Source organism: Psammomys obesus, unplaced genomic scaffold, assembly GCF_907164565.1.
Source record: "Psammomys obesus unplaced genomic scaffold, mPsaObe1.curated_primary_1811, whole genome shotgun sequence".
NCBI lineage: Eukaryota > Metazoa > Chordata > Mammalia > Rodentia > Muridae > Psammomys > Psammomys obesus.
Genome location: NW_026590062.1, coordinates 22,530,955 through 22,536,968, shown reverse-complemented (window position 1 = coordinate 22,536,968; position 6,014 = coordinate 22,530,955). Strand labels below are relative to the sequence as shown.

The 6,014-nt window shown below is 51.3% G+C and overlaps 1 protein-coding gene and 1 non-coding gene across 2 annotated transcripts in view; one reads left to right on the top strand and one right to left on the bottom strand.

Moving 5' to 3' along the window:
- Srrm3 (serine/arginine repetitive matrix 3) overlaps window positions 1–6,014 on the top strand; it is a 63,639-nt gene that overhangs the window by 14,823 nt on the left and 42,802 nt on the right. The gene's annotated exons all lie outside the window — the stretch shown is intronic.
- Window positions 5,766–5,872, bottom strand: LOC129676178 (U6 spliceosomal RNA). The gene has a single exon (XR_008720037.1). It is a non-coding gene; the product is annotated as a U6 spliceosomal RNA (small nuclear RNA).

Here is a 6,014-nt window from a genome sequence, read left to right as displayed (position 1 = left end):
TGCGCAGGCGTGTGTGTGTGGTGTGTGCAGTGCACGCAGGCGTGTGTGCAAACGTACACGCCGTTCAGATGTTGGTGCTCAGAGCTCACTTCCTCCTTTTTTTTCAGTCTGGAGCTACAGCCCATGGAATGGTGTCACACACACTTAGAGTGGGCTGTCCCACCTCAACTCACTTCATCTAGAAAAGTCTCCCACAGATGTGTCCAGAGGTTTGTCTTCAAGATGACCCTACATCCTGTCAAACTGACAAAATAGAAACCATCACAGTAGCCCAGGCTGGCCTCCAACTCATGATCTTCCTGCCTCTGCCTCCCTGTGCTGGTGTCACACATATGTACTAGTCTGTCCATCTTCCTCCAAAGTTTCACTGTTCTCCAGGGACAAAGAGGCCAGCCCCATGTAAACCCAGGAGGGGACTGATGATCTTAGAGAGGGGGTCTGGGCGGTTTCTAACTCCTCGTCTCCTCTTCAGCCCAGCGTTCAGGTGTGGTGGGAGCTGGGATGGATATGCAGGCTCCCCTGACGTCACGCCAAAGGCAGCAAATGCCTTTACCTGCTGAGCCTTTTTGGCTGCCTACTGAGGATGACCTTGAACTTCTGATCCTCCTGCCTCTACCAGCCAAGTGCTGGGATTACAAGCGTGCACCATCACTCTGACTTTATGCAGTACTGGGTGTGGAACCAGGGCTGTGTGCACACTAGGCAAGCAGGGTCCCAACTGAGCCACATCGTAAGCCCTCAGTCCTGGTTTCACTAACTGTGTGCAGATTTTGGGCTGGTCAGCACGGTGTTTGAGAGCCAGTATTGCTGTTCTGGTCTACCTGAGAGCCTGGAGTTCTGGGTGCTGCCGCCCTTAGCTGACGTTGCTCGTCTCAGCTCCTGGCTTCATGGGGTCTACCCCATACTGAGCTCTGTAGAGCCAGCTCTGGACCTCAGTGGGCTGCACCCGCGTCACCTGGCCTGTTAGACCCAGACTGAGGCTCCTCCTTAACAAGCGCACATAAGAGGCCCCCTTGGCTCTGGAAACCTGCCTCCCAGACTTCTGGTATGGAAATTCAAGTTGGAAATCCTAGAATAGGGGAAGGAAGGGCCTGGCTAGAGTCCTTTCTATCTCATTCAGAGACTGGGCTGGAAGAGGTGACTATGTAGTTTGTGTAAGTGACAAAAGGGCACAGACTGGACATTGAGAGCAAGGGCCAAGGACAGCTTCCCCTGAAGTCTCTGAAGATGATGGTGGTGAAACAGAGGAAGTGAGCTCCCCACCATTATAAACACAGGCTAGATTCTACTACGTTTATTTATTTGTTGGTGTGTTTGTTTACTTAGTTAGTGCCACAAACACGTGGAGGTCAGAGGACAACTCGTGGGGGTCAGTTCTCTCCTCCCAGGGTCTAAACTCAGGCTTGGTGGCAGGCAGCCTTACCCTCTGAGCCATTTGCCTGCCCCAGGCTGAATTTGGCCTTTGTTGCTTATTTTGACATAAGGTCTCATGCAGCACAGACAAGGGTGGCCAAGGGTGACCTCAAACTATTGATCCTCCTGCTTCCTCCTCCGATACCTGCCCAGGGTGAAGGCTCATACCAGACGCTGAGGCCAGGAAGCTAGCCTAACTCAGCCTCTGTCCTTAGAGACCTCAGCCAAGCTGGCGCTGTGGCACGTGTCTGTAAGCCAGCACACAAGAGGCTGAGACACAGAACCACGAGTCAAGCGCAGCATGGGAAATCAGGCAAGGCGGCACACGCCTCTAATGCTAGCACTGTGAGGCTGAGGCTGGTGGAAGTCTGCGGGTTTGAGGCTAGCCTGCTCTGCACAGTGAGTTCCAGGACAGCCAGCGCTACACGGTGAGACACGATCTCAAAAACATGGCTGGGACTATAGCTTGACTGGGTGAGTGCACAAACCCCTGCGTTTGACCTTGGGTAGAGCAGATGCTGGGCTTGTTGATTAATGCGTGTAATCCCAGCACTCCAGGAGGTGAAAGCTGAAGAATAAGGAGTTCAAGGTCACCCTTGGCTACAAAAGCAGTTCAAGGCCAGCCCAGGCTACATAAGACAATAACTAGCTGTGTCATTCAGCCAGAGGCAGAACAGAGAGAACAAGAGCAGAAGTGGTACGGTGGCCCCAGAGGCACATGCCCCAGGAGGACTCACTGTATAAGGTCTCTGGACCTTATACACAGAAGAGGTGGCTCTTCTCCCATCCAGCCGAATGAATGGAGGGGCAAGGCATTCTAGACAGGAGGGACAGTAGCGCTCAGCGTGTGCTGAGTAGAGCAGAGTACAGCAGGAGAGATGGAAGCTAGCCTGAGCCTGGACAGCTTGTCCAAAGCCATACTCTCTCAGAACAGCCTAGGCTTTTCTCTTGGGCTACACAAGTCCACATTTGCTGCCTGCCTGCTGCGGGTCAGCATCTCCCACCTGCTCAACAGCGTAGACTGAGGGAGCAGAGAAGGGCCAAGCCAAGCACTGGCCAGGGCCCAGGTGATTGGACAGAGACCTCTGGACTGAACAGGAGAGGCAGGAGAAGGGACTGTGCGGCTGCCAAGGCACGGCACTGAGGTACCAGCACTGCACAAGCCAGCCAACCTGCCTCTCTCTCCCTCAGGCTCCCACCTCGACTCCAGCCCGGGTAACCCTAGTACAAAAAGCTCCCGCCAAGCTTTTCCTCTGGCTCCAGCCGGGGGGGGGGGGGGGGGGGAAGCCCAGCCACTGAATAATTGAAAGGAAGCCATATAGGCTCTTTTCCTCCCAGCTGTGCCAGCATTTTCTGGAGTGTTGGGTAACGCACAGCAGCTCTGGCTCTTCCCCAGAGACTCCAAGGAGGCTGGGAGGAAGCTGCTGTAACCCTCTCACCGCCAGGAGACACCAGCTCCTCCTGGCTTCTAGCTCTTTTGGCTCACTGTGGGGTTCCCCCCCCAACCTCTTCCTCCTCTTCTTGTTCTCCTTAAGAGGGAATATCATGTAGCCCAGGGTGACCCCAAACTCCCTAGGTAGCTGAAGAGGGCATTGAACACCTGATCCTCCTGAGTGATGGAATTACAGGTTTGTGACAGACACCGACCGCAATCCATTTATGCAGTCCTGGGCATCAAAGCCAGGACTTTATACACGGTTCTGAGCTGCATTCCCAGCAATGTACGCATGTTTCTTTGTTTGGAGACAGAGGCTGGCAAGGTCTTACCATTCTGTAGTACAGGCTGTCCTGAAATTCACTACATAGCACAGGCTAGACTTGAACTCATGGTCTTACTGCCTCAGCCTTCCAAGTGCTGGAACTATAGGTGTCAAAGCTAGCTGGGACAGAAATTGTACATGTGTCCGTTTCTTCATTGTTCTTAACCTCGTTGAGAGGAAGTGTTTACAATGAGCCCCATTCTCTAGAGGAAGAGGCAGAATGATGGCACATACCTGTAACTCCAGTGAAGAAGGAAGATCCCATGTCCAAGGTCAGACCCTGGGCCAAGGTCAAATAAGCACGAGAAAAGAAAATCAAATCTGGCAGGGATGTAGCTCCGCTTGTAGGGAGCTATCGTGAGTGGAGCCCTGGGTTCAGTCCCTGGCACTTCAGGAGCTGTCCACGGTGGTGGACACCCGTAATCCCAGCACTGGGGAAGTGAAGACAGGACGACCAGAATTTCAAGGTTAACCCTGGCTACTGTGCCAGCTTGAGCTACAGAAGAATACAATAAAGGAAACAGAGAAGTTGGTAAGGTGGCTCAGCTGGTAAAGGCACTCTCCGACAAGTCTAACAAGCGGAGTTCAATCCCCAGTCCCCACGGGATGGAAGGGAAAATACAAATTCCCCGAAGCTGACCTTTGGCCTCCACACTTGCACCATGGTAAAAGCACACACACACACTCACACACACACACACACACACACACCCAACACACACAAAATGTAATTTTAAAAATGAGAAAGAAAAGGGAGAAGAATGGAGAACTCCTCCAGGAAGACCTCTCACCATCATGCTTGTCTTCACTCACTCCAACACCCTCCAACACACCACACACCATACATACAGCACTTTAAACCCTTCCTTTCCACCTTTTATTTCTTGGGCACTAGACCAGCTGTGAAGGACAGATTCCAAGAGTGCTCTGCTCACAACACCCAGACCTCCATCTTTGGTAGGGAGCACAGTGCAGGCACCATGGCACTGTGGCTCCGCTCTGTGGCCACTCCTTGGCTCACAGGCTGATGATTCAGTTGAGGGTGCCCATGGGACACAGGAGGAGTTAAGAGGGACATGTCAGACTTCAAAGCTATGTGACCCACCTTAGCCATGATGGAGATGGTTTTCCTTTCCCAGCTTGATAAAATATGTTGACAAAACATTGTTGAACCTTGGGGTTTTATTTTTGTTTAGTATTTTTTTTTTTTACCAGAAACATCAGGTGTGTTTCTGATAGTTACAATATATATATATTCCTCTCTCTCTCTCTCTCTCTCTCTCTCTCTCTCTCTCTTTTTCTCTTTCTCCACAATGCTAGTGGTTGAAATCAAGGCCCTATCCTTTCACTATTCAGTAAACCATCTTCACCCCAGCCCCCTCTTTGAAGTCGATTTTATGTATTACTATTGTTCCTGTGAGGGAGGTGCCCCAGGGCCACAGTTCACCTTGTGCAGATCAGAGGGTGACTTTGTGGAGTTGATTCCCTCCTTCCATCCTTACGCGGGTTCCAGGGATCAACTCAAGGCCACGGGCTTGCATAACAAGCCCTTTCATCCAGTGAGCCATCTCACTGCCCTCCCCCCCCCCCCTTTTGGTTCTTTTGAGACAGAATTTCTCTGTGTAGCCTTGGCTGTCCTGGACTCAAACTCAGAGAACTGCCTGCCTCTGCCTCCCTAAGTCCTGGGATTAAAGGCCTGCGCCACCTCGCCTGGCTCCTTCTCTTCTTTGATTTGTTTGCTTGCTTATTGCTTTGTTTGAGACATGGTTTCGGGTAGCCCAAGCTGGCTTCAGGGTGTTATGTGCTCAAAGATGACCTTGAATTCCTGGTCCTGCTGCCTCCGTCTCTCAAGTGCTGGGGTTACATGCATGTACCATCTTCTCAAGCATTTTCTTTTTAAGGTTTTGTTGTTTGGGGGCTTTTGTTTGTTTGTTTGTTTTATGTTTTTCCCTGAGACAGGGTTTTCCTGTGTAGCCTTGGCTGTCCTGGACTCACTCTGTAGACCAGGCTGGCCTTGAACTCACAGAGATCTTCCTGCTTCTACCTCCCAAGTGCTGAGAATGCCACCATGCTTATTTTTAAGTTTTTGAGACAGGATCTCATACTAAATTGCCCAAGATGTCCTTCATCTCACCATGTAGCCCAGGCTGGCATTGAACTTCCAATCCTCCTCTCAGCCTCCCTAGTTCCGGGGTCACCACACCCACGTAAATATTTGCTTTGCAAGGCATCCTTTCAAATATCATTTTGGTGACACCTTCCCTGATCATTCCAGGAAAAAACAAAATAAAACTGCACTCTCCCCGTGGTTTCCTGGTGTAGGAGGAGGAGCGGGTGAATCACAAGATATCCTGGAACAAACCGAATGGCCCCACCCAGCTACAGTGTAACAAGGACCACTGTACTCCTCAGAGGGCAAGAGTGCATCCCAGCACAGCTTGATGCCTCCCCTCACCAACTAGGCAGAAGCCATGCTAGAATTCAAGCTAGAGCTTGCGGTGCCTGGGACATGACCTGGTGTTGGAGCCCTGGAGTCTTTCAGTGAGGGGCTGGGGTGTGACTCATGACTGGCACCACGTGCAAAATCCTCAGTTCAATCCCCAGAACTTCAAAAATTGAGCTAAAAACTCTGGACAAGGGCCATGCTAATCTACTCTGTATCAGTCCAATTTTGGTATATGTGCTGCCAAAGTGAACACACAAATGTGTACTTTTGAGAGTGCAGGGGCTCTGGGTCCTGAGAGACATGCTACAAAAAGGTAGAGCTCTCCAGCAGGCAGGGGCAGGGAAAAGCGTGTGTGTGTGTGTGTGTGTGTGTGTGTGTGTGTGTGTGTGTGTGTG